Source organism: Oryctolagus cuniculus, chromosome 16 (genome assembly GCF_964237555.1).
Source record: "Oryctolagus cuniculus chromosome 16, mOryCun1.1, whole genome shotgun sequence".
Classification (NCBI taxonomy): Eukaryota; Metazoa; Chordata; class Mammalia; order Lagomorpha; family Leporidae; genus Oryctolagus; species Oryctolagus cuniculus.
This window is the reverse complement of record NC_091447.1, coordinates 42,239,730-42,255,133: the sequence shown is the minus strand read 5'-3', so window position 1 is coordinate 42,255,133 and position 15,404 is coordinate 42,239,730. Positions and strand designations below refer to the sequence as shown.

At 41.1% G+C, this 15,404-nt stretch overlaps 1 protein-coding gene and 1 non-coding gene across 3 annotated transcripts in view; both read right to left on the bottom strand.

Annotated features, from left to right (window-relative positions):
- Positions 1-15,404, bottom strand: part of CALCR (calcitonin receptor) — a 163,846-nt gene that overhangs the window by 131,523 nt on the left and 16,919 nt on the right.
- Positions 15,171-15,273, bottom strand: LOC127492712 (U6 spliceosomal RNA). The gene has a single exon (XR_007922409.2). It is a non-coding gene; the product is annotated as a U6 spliceosomal RNA (small nuclear RNA).

The following is a 15,404-nucleotide window of genomic DNA, read 5'->3' as shown; positions in this document are numbered from 1 at the left end:
TTCCCTCTCTTATTCCCACTCTTATGTTTAACAGGGATCACATTTCAGTTAATTTTCAACACTTAAGAATAACTGTGTATTAATAACAGAATTAAACCAGTCATATTAAGTAGAACAGACAAAAAAAAATTTTATTTTAAATGAATTTTTCCCGGTCTTTGAAGCTCAGTCTGTAGTGTGTTGTTGCCACAAAAGGAAATACCTGGGTTTGCATCACTTGAATACTTGAAAATTGAAATTGATAAGATACATTATGGAATGAATTATGTTTTATTTCTGGATAAAATTAGAAATGAAGAGTTGAACTACTTAAAAGATGAAAATGATAGTGCATATAAGCACCGTGAACCCTTTTGTGTTTGAGCATCCAAAATTTAAGTGTTTATCAGATCTCTCTCGTGGAATCCTGCTCTTCTTTTCTGTGCTTCATGCATTTGCTTTTATTATTGCTGTTGTAGAACAGCAGGGTTAAAGTGTCATTATGTCTGTGTTCCTTATGAATCCCAAGGCTTTTCTAGTTAGGAAAAAAATAGTCTCAAAAATACTTAGTGTCATTTTTTTGGTTAATATTTTTTGGTTAAATTTTTTGGTTAATATTTATTTGGTAAATTTTTGGTTAATAATGGTATCTTAGATACCTTTAGTCATTTTAATAAGGTATCTATAAAAATTTAAAACATTACATATTGTATTTGAACTAGTTAGTAAAGAGTAAGGAAAAAAAACTAGCTTATTTAGACTATAGATGTTCCCTTAGCTAAATTTCAAAAAAAATTTTTTTGACAGATAGAGTTAGACAGTGAGAGAGACAGAGAAAGGTCTTCCTTCCGTTGGCTCACCCTCCAGATGGCCGTTACGGCTGGAGTTATGCCAGTCTGAAGCCAGGAGCCAGGTGCTTCCTCCTGGTCTCCCACGTGGGTGCAGGTGCCCAAGCAGTTGGGTCATCCTCCACTGCCCTCCCGGGCCACAGCAGAAAGATGGACTGGAAGAGGAGCAACCAGGACTAGAACCGGTGCTCATATGGGATGCTGGCACTGTAGGCGGAGGATTAACCAAGTGAGCCATGGTGCCGGCTCCCCAAACTTCAAAATTTTTAATAAAGGAACTTTCAGAGACAGGTTGAGACCTGACAGCATCCATTAAACCAGCTCCTGTGATGTGGAAAGGAACCCCAGAAGCAGAGGATGACGTGGGAGGGCATTTACTTGCCGTGGTTGTGGTTGTGGTTGTGGTGTGCTCATACTCAAATACAGGTAGTGACACACGGACATTCTTGTTGCCCAGTAATCTGAAGTAGTGTTTGCACTTATCTGTGCTAAAATAACTCCAAGTTAATGGGTCTACAAAGAAGAAACTTGAAGACTGTACTGTATTTGGGAGCTTTTGCACAGCTAGGTAAAGTTTCCATGATACAAAGTATTTGGATTTTAAAATTTGCTATTATAAGGAAGAAGACATGGCATTATTCCATGTGCTTCAATGATAACTTGTTTACTGAGTTTCAGAAGAACATATGAATAATTGTCACTGTATTAGCTATAATGTCAAATTGGCAAGTTGTAGCATAAAACTTGAATCTGTGTTTCTCAAATGTGAACCATATTAGTCCAATGCTGCTTTGTATATACTATAAGTGCTACAAATGGTCTCATCACTGAACATGTATTGATACCTCTCAAATGAATGCTACCTTTGATGTAGGCATTTTGATATACCTCAGAAAGTATCAGAATGTCTGCAAATTTGTTAATCTGTTTGGTAATGAAGATACTCCCTGTTTTTTTGTTGTTGTTCCATATTTTCCTGTTTACATTGAATTCTTACATTTTTATTGTTAATTTAAGTACAATTTGTTCAATGTTTAAAATGGAGTTGTCAATGAAGAAACTTAAAAATAGCCTCATTCATATAACTGTTTAAGTAAAAACTACATTTTGTGTTCTATGTTCATACACCTTTAATGATCTGTATTTCTGCTTAATTATAAGGGATGATGTTTAGGCTTTGTTTAATGTCTTTTTACCATTGATTAAATGAAGGAATGTATCTTTTTGAAGAGATTTATATTCTGTAAATAAAAATTGGTTGAAACAATAATTAAAAAATAATTCTGACCCTTACATTTCAGTAGAAATTAAAAATAAACAAAACAGACTGCATAGCAGACAACAAGAATGAAAAGTAGAAAATGTACAAACTGAAGACCAATCATCTCAGTTGTGATAGTAAACATAGTTTGAATATTCAAATACTCTCCCATTAAAAAAGTCACTTTTAGTTTTGTTAAAACCTTTAACTGTGTCCTACTTACAGTGTAATGAAACTAAATGATGTAGAAATAAGTAAAATAAAAAAGAAAAATGTATCTGATACCAAATAATATAGAAGAAAGGTTACAAAGTTCAAATCAAGTGACATAGTTTCCGCACCTTAGCTAAGGCTGGGTGTTACAACTGAAATAAAAGACATCCAGTTTAAGACACAAAATTATTGGTTTCCATATATACCATTGTTAGTAAATCTGAACATTTTTCCTGTATATTTTTTCAGATTTTCCTTTTTGGTAATTCCATTTCTATTTTCTTTGCATATTTTCATATTAAGCCATTTTTAAGAGAATTTTAAAACATCATGCATAGTTGTGTACTAATTTGTTGTCTGGATTACTATTTTGCTCTTTGTAACTTTTATATATGGAGGTGTTTTAAACACACAGGCTCTCAGAGCTGCAGGTAACACAAACCAGTTTTGCACTATATGATTTTTTCTTTTTTGCTTCCTCAATAGAGTTGCCTGAGATAAGTATTCATTTACCTCTTTAATTCTTCTAATGGGCCTTTAAAAATAATTAATTTGAAAGGAGGCAGGAAGAAGGGAGAGCCGGGAGGGACAACGTAGGAAGAGGAAAGTTCCCATCCACTGATTCACTCTCCCAATTCCCGCCATGGCCAGGACTGGGCTGGGGTTGAAGCCAGGAGCTGGGAACTCAATCCAGGTCCTCCATGTGGGTGGCAGAAGTCTGATTACGTCAGCCATGACAGGTGCCTATTCTGGCAAGAAGCTAGGATCAGGAGCAGGAGCCCAGAATGGAAGCCAGGTATGCGGATGTGCAGCAAGGTCGTCCTCAATGGCATCCCAATGGCTTGGGCTCAACGCCCTCCCCTGTACGTCTTTTAATTGGAAGTTGGGCTGAGGCTCCCCCAGGTCCTTGGCGAGAGGGGCCTACATGACCATTTATTCATAAAGGCAGACTTGGCTAGAAAGGAGCTCGTGGCCAGTCTTCCCACAGCCTTCCTCCAACTGCTAACCAGCAAGGATATTTATGTCACTGCAAGTCCCCACACCTGTGGCCGTGATTTCACGCCGCTCAAGGCTCATTTCATGCCGAGCTGAAGGGAAGGCTGCTGTGCAGCTTTCCCAGGCTGAACATGAACTCATCTCTTCCTTAGCAGCCCCACACTTCCCCCGGGCTTCAGGGAAGGGAGAGAATGCCTAGGTTTTTCTTTAGGCTGCTGCACGCGCAAAGCCAGGCCTGCAGAGTGTTCAACTGGTGTCACGAGAGAATACAATACTCATGAGATAATGTATCTCAATCTGCTTTCTAAACTGGGAGGCCCTGTTCAAATGCCATTCCTGTTGGTATAATCAGGAACAAAGGGACCTATCTGGCTCTTCATTAAAATTCAATTTTCATGTATACAGCTGCTTTTTATGCCACATAGACTAAAAATACTGTCCTCTGGCTAAGTCTAGTGTGCTGGTGTTTTCAAAATACAGATTAGAAGAACAAGAAGATTTTTGATGGTAATTATCAAAGCAATTCCAACTATACAATGTACATTCTGCTCTAAAGGCACAGATTCAACCAAAGCAAAATTTTGGTTACGGAGTTGCCTTCAACGGACATTTAATGTGGCATCATCTAGCACTGGGATTCCACTGACCTGAGCAATCCATGTCAAAAGACCTTGCCTGCTGGACTGTGAGGATGTTTTGCCAAAGAAGTGATGGAAGCCCCATCTTGGGGCAGCTGATGCTCCACTGGCCAGGATCCTGAGAACGTTTTAAAAAGCCCCTCTGCTGGCAGGCGGCATAGAGATGACTTCATGGGACTTGTGACTCTGGAATTTCTTTGCTTCTCTTACCAATTATTTTGGCTGGATTTTTGACAGTTTTTTTTTTTTTTAAGACTTTAACAAATCTAAACTAAAGTAACGGTCAACTTCCTGAAGTTAAATTGTAGTCCTGCTGCTACCCCAGGTCCGACCTCACATCCCCCCTTGTCCATCAGCTGATGGCGTGTGGACTGGAGCAAAACCAAGGAGCCTCCCCACTCCGCTCCTTGCTTGGGCCTCTCCTGGACAACAAAGGCCTGGTCAGGGATTAGAGGCTAAACCGTGCAGCATGCTAAGGGACCCTCTGAACACACGAGGATGTATTGGAACTCACTCTTTCTTCCCTTATCCAAAAACATTTTTTAAAAAAATTGCTGCATATTAACGAACTCAGAAAAAGCTAATATGAAAAGAACAAAGCTCAAAGCTCTCTTCACTATAATTCCTCGGGCAATATTAATATATTAATGGGATATTAACTGCTCATTAACTCTAACAAGGTCTAGGGCAACCCCACACAGCTGGGGTTTTTCAGCAAAGTCCTGGCTCACTCCCCTTGCCCTGATACAACTGTCAACAGCATCCCTGTTCACTCACACAGTTGTGCTGGCTTGAATGGTAAGTTACATGATGGTACTACTCATGTGACTTACCCTTTATCCTAATAAGAACTGCGAGAAAGATATGATTTTTAGGGGCCAGCGCTGAGGTATAGTAGATTAAGCCTCTTCCTGCAGTGCCAGCATCCTACATAGGCACCAGTTTGAGTCTCAGCTACTTTACTTCTGATCCAGCTCCCTGCTAATGGCCTGGAAAAGCAGTGGAAGATGGCCAAATGCTTGGGCCCTGCACCCACGTGGGAGACCCACAAGAAGCTCCTGGTTCCTGACTTCGGTTGGATCCAGCTCCATCTGCTGCAGCCACTTGGGTAATGAACCAGTGGGTAGAAGACCTCTCTCTCTGTCTCTCCCTCTCAAATTAAATAAATATTTAAAAAAAAATACTATTATCTGAGGGCTGAGGAACAAGGAATTGATTTACACAACAGATACATGATGTATGTAAAGCCACACAGTCTGTAGGTGGTAGAGACTGGAAATCCAACCCAGGTAGTCTGACCTCAGAGCCTGATTGGGAGCAGGGTCCCCAAGATTTGTCCTGAAACAGGACCCATGAGTGATTGGTAATGAACAGCATGTTCTTTATTAGAAAGGAATCTGGACTCAGACTTGGGTTCCCCTCATCAGAAACCACCTGCTCTGTGTGTTTTTATCCTCGTCTTTCTCTTCCCACTGAGTGGAAGGGTGCACATGAACGCGCAAAAGGTTAAACTTGCTGCAAATCTGGCTGTGAGCCCCCTGAGAAGAAAGCATACGACAGGGTGGGTATTCTTCAACTTGACCCTTGCAACGTCTGACAGCAAGGAAAAAGACTCCTGAGACCAGGATTTTCTTTAGGCTGCTGTGTGCACAAGGCCTGGCCTGCAGAGTTCCGAACTCAGCCATCCTGAACCTACTTGGCCTCTATTTGTTGGGTGCTCTTAGAACACTGCCTAGGAGGAAGTTTGCCCCTAAGAAAAGGTGTTTGTGGAACTGCCTTGATTGGCAGACATCAGAACAGTGGCTTCAAGGGTGAGTGATCCTGTGCCTGGCTGGGAGACTGCCTGCCTAGCCCATGCACACCCCATGGCACACCATGCACCCCTGGAAAAACCCTGGTCGAGAGCTCAGCACACTGAGACCCCCACATATGACCTGACTGCTGGCAGGAGCCCAGGCACATTTCCCCCACCCCCACTTCCTGTTGAGGGGCCTTGTGATTGTCAACTAGGTGAATAGCTCCTGAGTGTGGCCTAGACTCATAAGACGGTCTGGAAGGCTTCGTAGGCTACATGATTGTCAAGCTGATTGGAGAAGCATAGAGGAGCCAATATCAGCTTTATCCTATAGAATTAGTGTTGCTGCCCTGAACTAGTACTCCCCTTTGCCTGCCCTATAAAAGCTTGTGCCCAGCTGTTAATAAACAGACATGTTCACCAGAACTCTCTCCCGTGCTTCTTGTTGAAGAACGCCAACACCCCACCATCCCGACAGTGTGGGCCTCACAGGATGAGCCCACACAAAGGCACAGCCCTTGAGCCTTAGACCACCTCACTGTTTTCCCTGACTCTTCCCAATCCAGCAGGTTTCAAACAGGCACACACATGACCCTGATGGTGCAAACTTCTCTAAAGTGGGGGCCATCCAAGGGACTCTGAATGGCAGTTTCCTGGTTGCAGGCCTCAGTCTCTGTGTGTGCTCTTTTCAAAGACTGATCTGCTTTGGAGTTTGTCTGATGTCTTCCAGGTTCTTACCCCAAGGCCTCTCATCTATACCTTCTCCTGCTTTGCCAAGATCAAAGGAAACATGAAGGCCTCCTATCACCCACCACCAGTCTTAGCCAATGCATCCCTTGCAGTTCAAACCATCAGTGTGTTGTTGGCATAGCAAATGACTCTAATGACTAGATAACAAGTCTCATTGTAAGTCAGGAACTTTCCAACTTTTTGCTTTCAAGAAACCTGTTGAAGGATCTATTTTTTTTTTTTTTTTTTTGACAGGCAGAGTGGACAGTGAGAGAGAGAGACAGAGAGAAAGGTCTTCCTTTACCGTTGGTTCACCCTCCAATGGCTGCCGCGGCTGGCACACCGTGCTGATCCAAAGCCAGGAGCCAGGTACTTATCCTGGTCTCCCATGCGGGTGCAGGGCCCAAGGACTTGGGCCATCCTCCACTGCACTCCCGGGCCATAGCAGAGAGCTGGCCTGGAAGAGGGGCAGCCAGGACAGAATCCGACATCCCCCCGACCGGGACTAGAACCCCGTGTGCCAGCGCTGCAGGCGGGGGATTAGCCTAGTGAGCCGCGGTGCCAGCCTGGAGGATCTAATGTTAAGCTGAAAAATGGTAATATGTAATTTTTAATTCATTTTCAATCACTTGAGTTTTGACCTATAACTAGGGAGGAATTCTGAGGTCTGAGGGACATAAACATTATAAACCTTCTTTTATTCCATCTTTATTTTTGTATAGACACTGCTGTCAGAAAAAAACAAAAATATAATTGGTGAACTCTGTATATTTCTAGCAATATATAATCACTGTCCCTGGACACATTAACTAATTAGAATAAGAAAAAACAAATAAAAAGCTCACAAATGTTTCATCTATCTCATCACAAAAAATTGTTTAAAAGCTGCGCTTTGGATACTCAGTAGTTATTAAAACTGACAATGTGGCCGGCGCCGTGGCTCACTAGGCTAATCCTCTGCCTACGGCACCGGCACACGGGGTTCTAGTCCCGGTCGGGGGGATGTCGGATTCTGTCCCGGCTGCCCCTCTTCCAGGCCAGCTCTCTGTTGTGGCCAGGGAAGGCAGTGGAGGATGGCCCAAGTGCTTGGGCCCTGCACCCCATGGGAGACCAGGAGAAGTACCTGGCTCCTGCCATCGGATCAGCGCGGTGCGCCGGCCGCAGCACGCCGGCCGCGGCAGCCATTGGAGGGTGAACCAACGGCAAAAGGAAGACCTTTCTCTCTGTCTGTCTCTCTCTCACTGTCCACTCTGCCTGTAAAAAAAAAAAAAAAACAAAAAACAAAAAACAACCAACCAAACAAACAAAAAAAACTGACAATGTATTTTTTGTTTTGGAGAATTTTCAGTTGAAAATAACTGTAATGATAATTCAATCTAGAAGACATTATTTGCTGGTATGTGCATGTGGAGAGAGAGAAAATAAATCTTTTTTCCTGGGACTCATTAAAACTTAAATTTGGGGCTGGCGTTGTGGTAAAGTGGGTTGGGTCACCGCCTGTAACACCAGCATCTCCAATGGGCTCTCATTTCCAGCTGCTCCACTTCCAATCCAGCTCCTTGCTGATGTGCCTGGGAAAGTAGTAGGTGACAGCCCAGGCCCAAGTATGTGGGTCCCTGCCACCCACTTGGGAGACCCAGAGGAAGCTCCTGGCTCCTGGCTTCAGCCTGGCCCAGCTCTGGCAGTTGCTGCCATTTCAGGGAGTGAACCACTGGCTGGAAGGTACCTACCCCTCTCTGTCTCCTTTCTCTCTCCCCTTCCCTCTGTAAATCTGCATTTCAAATAAAATGAATACATTTTTTTTAAAAAAATTTGAATTTGTCTACTCTTTTTTAAATGTTGTCATAAAAATTCTCAAGGAAATTATTTTCAAGAAAAAAGTATTCCATTGGGTTTTTATTTCCTTATTTTTGAAAGAATTACGGAAATAGGAGTTAAAGCCTATGACCAAAGTAAGTGATGCAGACGTTCCAATTGTTAAATTCTGTCAATTATTTGAGGAAGGAAGTCCGGCTGTCACTTTAACTCTCTGGTGTCTTCATTTGTTCATGCTTACAATAAAGTGACTGGGTAAAAGAGTTTTTTTTGGTAACTGTGTATTTATTTTCTCTTAGAATGTTCATGATTATTTTTGGTTTTATTACTTTAGCTTTTGAACTCTTCATTCAAATGGAATCTTAGAGACTAAATGATGGAAGTATTCTGAGATCCGTTTTATTTTTTTCAATTAAGGGCAATAATGTATTTTTCAGACTATTTTCATACCTTTCATATTTTCAGACTATTAATTCTATATGCCCTTCTCAGCCTAATTCTATATGCCCTTCTCAGCCTACAAAGGTGGAGACAGAGAAAGGGAAATATAACAGAAAAGAGAATGAGATCCTCTCATTTGTTTCTTCAGCATCTTTAACTATGGACCGTATAAACTACCCAATTAATGAAGTGAACATTAGACCACAATTTTTCTGAAAGCTAAGTTCTTGCTAGCTATAAGGGTACTTCAAAAATTTTGTGGAGAAACAGAATTAAAAGTAAGGTTATTTTAAAGCAACACAGTTTGAAATCCATGCACAGCTTTTTTCATAATATACATTTTCCATAAACTTTTGAAGGCCCTTTATATGCATGGATTTCAATTTTTTGAACCAAAATAAATTCATCTTATAATTCCATTTTCCATGAACTTTTTAAATCCTCTCATAGAGTTAACACAAAATATCAGGGAATTTCTGTATATTTCTAACTCAACTGAGAGTATTGAAATATTATTATGGTGAGTCAATTCAAGAGGGACTATCCAGGAGCTAACCCATTCATAAGGACCATATGCCATTGACACAGCAGTGCTTTCAACAATGCAAAGGGGCAATTCAGTTTCAATCACTCAAAATTTTATCTTCTGGTGAGATCACACTGGCAAGATAATTAGATGCAATGATTTGCCTCACAACACAATGACAGAGTTCATCATTGGTTGCATTTCAGCTAAATGTAAACATATATCAAAATGTGTGGTATAATCTTTATTTTTCCCCAGCACAGATCATTTGATCAGCTTTGTTTCTCAAAATAATGACTTTGTTATACAGTGTTTACTCCACATGTCTACAACATGGCTTTAATTTCACTTTAGAGACAAATTAATGGAGATCATTTGTGAATTTGATTAGTGTTGATAGGTTTCAATATTTTTACAATTCACAATTATTGTAACCAAGAATTTTTATTTGGATTTTACACACATACACACACACGACAGAATGAGATGTAGGAACTGTGATCATTAGAAAAGGGTGCCAGGCAATATACATAGATGAATAAGAGAGCGAAACACCTTCTTGATATATTCAAATAGGTTGAAAGCATCAGTGCTTTTGTATGAATTTTCAGCATAATTTATAGCTGTGACCTTCCTGCTATAGGCTCGGCTACTACTATAGTCCAGTGGCAAAGTACACAAAAGTAGCAACTTCCAGCAACCCAATACCAGTAATCTTGATTCTGCAAATTTCCACTTCCAAGAAGTTTGATAAAAAGTATATGTGACATTTAAAAATCTATCTTCAATATATATCTGTTTCTGCTTATTTCTGAGGAAGAAAAAATAATAGGAAGTATATCATATAAATCTATGAAGGAAGAAGTCATAAGTCTGAAATTAAACCCTAAGATATAAAAGCTCTTTTTTTTATCTCAAAATGCATATCCAAAAGTGAAATAAATATACTGAGTATATATTTAAACACTTTACATATAAAGCAAGTCCATCCTGAGATTTTTTTTAACCAAGTTTAATGCAAAAAGCCTTATATATAGTGTTAACACTATGCCACCTACTGGACAACTTGTCAACTCCAAAGAAATGCGTTCAGGAACTTGAAATGTATATTTCATCTAAATCAACTGAGAGGGCCTTTGGCAAGAATGAAGCTCTGGATATATGCAATCAAATTTTCCTAACTCATTTGTCAACAACCTGCGCCTCTAACTACTACTGAAAGCCTTTTGCTGACATGATTCACACTCTCAGAATCAGTCCTTCAATGTTCACACCTATAGCAACCTTCCTCTCTGTTTTTTTTTAGTGTCAGCTGTTTTAGAGTCTATTCCCACAGATACAGTAACAAGTCTATTTGTATACACCAGGCCAAAAATGACAGCAAAAGCCACAAGTATTTAGGCAAAAGATTAGGGAGCTTGCTATCTACTACTCCCTGACTCTGTGAAAACAAACGTGAGGTGCATCCTTGGGGGCCAGCCTCTCCTGGATGGAGGGGTAGAAGGTAGAAGCACCTCTACCATCAGCAAAAAGTACCTGTAGCCTTGGACTGCAGAAGACAGGTGTCACAAGTGTAAAATTGCATCATGATGGTGTGGCATGCCAAGCCCGCCCAGGCAGAGACTGCATAATTTGGTAAATGTAACCGAAATAAATGTTCAATTACATGAACACAAACTAAGAAAAAGGTTTTCCAGCAGCAAAATGATAAAAGAACAGGATATTACACCTGAATGTTTCTATTGAAATCAAAGACCATTGAAGTTAAAAAGAACAGAGAATGCACATGCACCTTATTTCTACAACTAGGCAAACTGAAACAGAAAGCTAAGTGACAGATCCAGTCTACTGCAGAGCAAAGTTTAGGTCAATTCTATATTGCCACTTACCAGCCAAGGGGTCTTAACCACTGTTATTTAGCCTCTCAAGAGTTTTAATTTCCTCATCTCTATAAGGTTCACATATTATCTAACTTACAAAGTGGCTAATAAGATCAAATAAGACAAAATATCAGGTCAGGTTCTCAAAGCCTACCAGGTACCCAATAAATATTATGAGCTTACCAAAGTCACAAAACCTGTTGGCAGAGCTGGAACTGGAACCCAGGAGTCTCTGACTGTTGTTGTGATGACCTTCCCAAGGCCACACTGTTTCAGGTCTGGCATTTTAATCATTTAAAACTAAATTCAGCTCCATTAGTATGCACATTAATGGGCATATGCATACGGCTTCCAGTACACCAAGGTCAAGGACTGACCTTTGTGAACCAACTGATTGGCTGTGTTCCATTCAGCCCCCTCTCTGGAAAGCTACTCCCATGGCCTGGAGGATGGGGGAATCAAGTTGGATACAAACCTTTATATAAAGCCACGTCTCTGTAATTATTTCTCATTGGCCCTTTTCTATCCTCTCTGGAGGTCACAAGTAGAAGCATAATTTCTTTGATAATGAGCATCATCTCCATTTATGAACTATAGCACATTAATGGATTGTTACATCAAAGAGATCTCGTGCATCTCAAATAATAGTTAATTGAAGAAGAGGACAAGAAGAAATGCTCAAATGGAGCTCCCACATTCCCTACGTGGGGCTCCACTTCCAATGAAAAAGGGGTTTCTTTTGCCCAATTGGACATGGTCGACCATATTATCAGTGTAGTATTTGACACATCTATTGGGGAAAAACAAAATAGTTCTTCCCCACTGCATGAGATAGACAGAGCATCTGTTCCTATGGCAATGGCAATGGCAAAGCAATAGAAGAACTCATTTCTCTGAACCTTAATCACTTTCTTTTGAAATGTATAATGTTGCTGTAGAGGGAGAAGATTTTAAAATACAATATGCTTTCATTCAATCATGGGCTATTTTTAAAATCTGCTGCTTCTGTTTCTTTTCTCATCAAATTTCACTCACATTGGGGATTAAATGCTGTTCACTGCATCCCCAGGGAAGAGGGTTTAGATTGGTTGCTCCACAGAAGACACAAGGACCAGAGGTGGGAATGGCAGTGCAGTGGATTCTGGCTCAGTGTATCAAAGAACTTGGAGAACTACTCAGGGAGGGAAGAACTGGAGATACTGTGGGGGGACTGGGCCCTTCAACAGGTGCATGCTTGGTCCAGAATTTTACTACTGATTTCTGCACAAGAACTTTACAGACAGATCGGTACAGTGCTGTAAAGACATAGACTGCAGTCAGACTCCATGACAGCTGTTAGGGAGCTCTGCTCACCATCAGTTGTATAACTTTGGGGGCAAGTATTTGATGTTTCCTGTGTTTCAATGTCCCCATTGACAAAATGAGGCTAATAACAGCACGTGCTTCCTAGTGTTGGGATGATCAATGAGTGCATGTGAATTCCTCGGAGAGTGTTTGTGCAGATGAATCCTCTGTGTGCCCCTTCCTGCTCCCACCCAACGTCCACACACTCTCCTCTCTACAAAATGCACATCACGTGTGACTATGCAGGGGCTGTGGCTGTGTGTCAGTCAAAATTGAGCAGGGGTGGTCCCAGGCGGCACAGGGCCTGTGCTAAGTGAGGAGAAAGCTGTTTGCTTTCTCTGAATTTGTCGACTTGTTTACAAAATCTGGATTTAAACTTTAACTGTGATACTTACTGTTATCAAAAGATAAATGTTGCATTGATACACCTATTCTACTTTTTTTAGTGTGACATGTTCATGTGAATTTGACAAATTAATAAGACTGTTTTATGTGTTTCTTTTTCATAGAAGTTGACCATTTTAAAATAAACAGTCACAAACACTGATAACAAAAATGAGCTTTCTTGGAAACACCACTTGTTTTACAAGTCATTTATACAATAACATTTATTTCACATGAAATTCTATCTTCTGGAGATGTCAATGAAGGTTTGCAACACTTGCCAAAGAGATCTTTTCCTATTCCTTGTAGATTAGGAAACAACTAACATAGGCAAATTTTCCTTAAAGAAGGAAAATCCATTTGGAAATAGACCACAGGAGATAGAAGTTGGATGGCACGATATTTAACCATTTAGGTCACAATTCACTTCCATAGGGAACAGCTACTGTTCATCTTCCATTTCCGGTTGCTAGAACAAGGTAGCTAAACCTAACCTGGTAGGGGGAGGGAAGTAACAGGACTACAGGGCAACAGCAATATCTCCTTGGGAAGAGTGGAAAGTTTAGGACCGATTAGCAGTTTATTTATAACTTAAGCTAAATACTGCCCCAAAGAGAAACCCCATCTACATGGATAGGACAAATGCAAAATTCTGAAGGCAGAGATGGTAGATGTTCCGTTTTCCAGGCTATATATGTAGTACGGTATTTGCTCATGCCATTTTATAAAGTATAAACTATCACTAATATCTGAGCGCTTACTGTGCACTAGCCACTGTGCTGAGAGCATCACCCATTCACGCTTTAGTGACACAACAACTCTGAGGGACAGGAACCAACCCTAGTAGACAGATGAGAGGAATGAGGCATTGGGGGGTTAAAACATTTGCCTGCGGCCATGTTGCCAGCAATCAGCAAGACCTGGACTTGACGTTGGCCTCAGAGTCCCCGCATTTAACTTCTCCACTTAGGGGTCTTACGCTGCTGATTATGGAAAACATCCTCCCTAGGGCGTGAGGCCCAAGGGGAACTTTGGTACAGATAGGGTCCCCACTGCACAACAGGGGATGTCAAAAGAATGAACACTCATGCTTTCTTCTACCTAATTTTAACCTTAATTAAAACATCCCGGCCGGCGCCGCGGCTCACTAGGCTAATCCTCCGCCTTGCGGCGCCGGCACACCGGGTTCTAGTCCCGGTCGGGGCGCCGGATTCTGTCCCGGTTGCCCCTCTTCCAGGCCAGCCCTCTGCTGTGGCCAGGGAGTGCAGTGGAGGATGGCCCAAGTGCTTGGGCCCTGCACCCCATGGGAGATCAGGAAAAGCACCTGGCTCCTGGCTCCTGCCATCGGATCAGCGCGGTGCGCCGGCCGCAGCGCGCCGGCTGCGGCGGCCATTGGAGGGTGAACCAACGGCAAAGGAAGACCTTTCTCTCTGTCTCTCTCTCTCACTGTCCACTCTGCCTGTCAAAAAAAAAAAAAATTTAAAAAAAGGAAAAAAAAATCCCATGTCCACTGAGATCTTTCTCAACAACTTTGAAAAGAACGCGAATAATGAACGTGGGCATGGGATTCTTCATGACTCCGTCCATATCAGCTTTAAGTCACCAAGATACTTGAGGATGCCTAAGTGTGCTTCTCCAGAGTAAGTTTTTGTTTAAAAGTGGCTGAGCAGGGAAGGAAGAAGAGAGAAATGGGGTTTGGACGGATCTCATTTGGGTAGATGGCTTCATTATCAGGATGGTGGCACTCAAGGGCCTGGATACCCTCAAGCCAGATAGAAACAAGAGGCCTTTTCTTTGCACTCAGAGTCTGTTCAAGGAGAAATTGTCTATGCTGTTTCACTTGGAATGTTGTTTCTACATCCTTTATTTTTAATTAAGGTTTGTTTCAACATATTTTCCACTATATTTCTTTCTTATTTTCCTTATCAAAATAAATATTGTAAATCGTGACCTTGACACTGGAAAGAACTTTTGTTTTCAACTTTATTTTATCAAAGTTCAAGTCCTATCTTATGCCCATCTCCCTTTTCCAGTGTAATTCCCCAGAAATTGAATCTGTTAACAGTGTGAGGTCTGTGCACACAGATGTGTGTAGAATGCATTATTTTACAAAACAAGTCTATTGATCCATCTAGATACATTTTCCTGGCTTCTTTTTTTCCCATGTCAATCCATAGAGATCTACCTTCTCCTTTTTGAATGGCCATGCATTAATGCAGAATAATGGTGTGCCAGAGCACATTGAACTACTGCTCCCCTCCTGATCTGCAAGTAGGACAGAACCTGTATCTATATCTATATCTATATCTATCTATCTATATTTTAATATGGAACATAGCACAAATTTGTGTGTTTTCCTCACACAGGGGCCATGCTAATCTTCTCTGTAAGGTTCCAGTTTTAGTATATTTTAGTATATGTAAAATATATGTGTATATTTTAGTATATGTACTGCTGAAGTGAGCACAGTACCCATCTTTGAAGTTTTTGGAAGTGTTAAGAGTAATATTGTAAGGAATCCTGATGAACCTGAAGATATGTACAGAAATACTTGC